This window comes from Gossypium raimondii, chromosome 1 (assembly GCF_025698545.1).
Source record: "Gossypium raimondii isolate GPD5lz chromosome 1, ASM2569854v1, whole genome shotgun sequence".
NCBI classification, from domain to species: domain Eukaryota; kingdom Viridiplantae; phylum Streptophyta; class Magnoliopsida; order Malvales; family Malvaceae; genus Gossypium; species Gossypium raimondii.
Window position 1 is genome coordinate 42,969,852 of NC_068565.1, and position 2,959 is coordinate 42,972,810.

The window sequence follows — 2,959 nt, forward strand, 5'->3', positions numbered from 1 at the left end:
CAGTCCCTATGAATACGATAACTCTTTTACTTACTACTTATTATGTGTACGACCATGTACACTTGCATGTAATCACAGAACGATGCAGTTGTCAACAAAAAAATATGTTGTTGTGAGCAATTCGTGTACATGGGGGAAAAATAATATGCAATAGGTGTGCCAGGAAGAAAACTCATAGAACCTAGATAATATTCATCTAAATGATCCATAGTATATGCACATGTAAGAGATGAGAAATCAATTCCAAATGGAAAAATTTGTAAGGCAAATATGTGATATATGGGTCGAGTATGAGTGGTCGGTTTGGGCTGGTTAGGTTTTGGGTTGGGTTTTGTGAAGGGAAATTGTAGCACTTGAACATGGCGTGCCCATGCCACAATATAAATTCGATTCTGATTAATTTTTGGATGAAAAAGAACAACATCCACCATCATTCCTAGAAAAGAAGACATTAAAATAGAATAAATAATAATCTTATCATTATTTTTTCATTAAACTGAATTCAAAATAAAATAAATATGGGTTGCCTCTCAAAAAGCGCTTTTTTAAAATGGAGTTAGCTCCCTAAAACTATTATCCATTTGGCTTATCAAGAATTAACGTCCTCTACGTTCACTTAGAATTTCAAAGGTTTCAACATTTTCCCATCGACCTTGAAGTTCTTCCCGAATTTCTTGCTCTTAATTTTCACTGCACCATGAGGAAACAATTCAGTAATAACGAAAGGACCTAGTCACTTGGTTCGAAGTTTACCTACAAAGATCCTTAGTGTGGGATCATAAAGCAGCACTTTTTTCCTACTAAAAATTGTTTACGAGATATCTTCTAATCATAAAACACCTTAGTTTTATCTTTATAAATTCGGGCATTTTCACATGCATCATGCCAAATTTCTTTGAGCCCTTGAATGTGTAGTTTTTGATATTCTCCTATTGAATTTTTAATTACAGTCATGTCATTTTCTTAGGTACTATGTGAATTGGGTTAACCCAGTTAGTCTAAAATTGGGTATATCCTCCCGACGTCTAGTAATTTCTGAATTTCCTCTTTCCCGTCCTCCATCATCAATGGATTGAGGCATCTTTGAGTTTCTCCATTTGGGCTCGCCTTTTACTTTATCAGAATCCTTAAATGTTCTGATAATGGTTTGAGCTCTATTTTTTGGGTCCTGCAAAATGGAAGCCAACAGTTTAGTTTGCGAATGAGACAATTCTAAATTTTTACCTACACTTCTGGGAAATTGTGGTGCCTCCATGAGAATGAAAGCTTCACACATTGGTTCTTTGATCGTCAATAATTCATCTAGTTGTTCCAGAACATCTAGATCTACACTCCTACAAAGAACATTTTGTAATTTATCCTTTTCAAAATGTAAGTTTTTTAATGTTTCAATTATATTGACGCTATAGACATTTGTTATTACACTGGAGTGACTGATATCCTCATAAATATTGAACGTGACCACTTCACTGTCCAATTCCATAGTGAGTGTTCCACTCCGAACATTAATTTTCATCCGCGCGGTGCTTAAAATGGTCTTCCGAGTAGAATATCAGAAGAATTTGTCAATTTTTCATCCTCCATGTCAATGATGTAAAAATCTACAAGAAGATTAGTTCATTTACTTTGATGAAGACATTTTCCAACACCCCTTTTGGATACACAACTGATCTATCTACTAATTGAATGATCACCCTTGCCTCTTTCAAAGGACTCATGTTTAGTAGTTTAAAAAAAATATATATATATATATAAGCATAACGTTAATAGATGCACCTAAATCACACATGGCCTTTTTAATGTCAACATTACCTATTTTGCAAGATATATTAAACATAGCTTGGTTCTTACACTTAGACAGAAGTTTCTTTTGTAAAACCGCAGAGACATTTTCTCCTACACTTACCTTTTGGTTACCGAGGAGCTACTACAAGATATAGCAAACATACTTTGGTTCTTCTTGTCGATGCATAATTCTTTTAAGAATTTCGCATAACGTAGAACCTACTTTATCGCATTATGCAGGGGTATGTTAATTTTAACTTTCCGAAACATCTCAATGATTTCTCTCTCTTCTCGCTCCTTTTTAAATTAGGCGAGCCTTCTAGGGAATGGGGGTGGTACCATGAATGATTTTTGTAGAGCCAACTTTGTAGTAGTTGCTAGATCATGTTTATATTCTTCTTGTCTAAGTTCGTGGTCACAATTCATGCCAGGTGTTGGCCCCAAAACCGTTCCACTTTTTAATGTCATAGCACATTTTTTTCATGGATTTGGCTCTGTTTGAGACAGTAAGTTTTCTTGGGATTCAAAATGACTAACCATAACTGCAAGCTTACTCATTTGTTGATCTAGTTCTTATAGGTGTACTTTAGTTTTTTGTTGGAACTTTTCGGTACTAGCAGATAATCTCTCTATTATGGCCTCAAGAGATGTCTTTGGGGGTTGAAATTATTGAGTTGGATGTAGCTTTGGTTGATATGATTGGTTGTACTGAGGATTCGATCCATAGCTCAAATTTGGGTGATCTCCCCACCCCACATTGTAAGTATTTGAATTTGGATGATATCGTCTTTGGGTGGCCCCGGCAAGTTCCCAACGGCATTTACTTACGTTATTGTATCCTCATGTAAAATTGGACACGAGTCTATTAGATGATCAGGCATAGCACAAATCTTGCACAACTAATCTGGGTTCATTTTACCTGTAAGTAAATTTTGAACTACATTAATGAGCTTATCAATTTTATTTTATAAGGATAGAGTACTTAGCCCATGAGTCTATTGGTCAGAATTGTTGGGAATTCATAGCCATGGTTGAAATTAATTCCCTTGCTCTTTGAGGAGTCATGTTAACAAGTGCCCCTCCACTAACGGCATCAATCATCTTCATTTCCATAGGGAGTAACCTTTCATTGAAATATTGAAGAAGTAATTGTTCAGTTAGGCCGTGTTGTGGG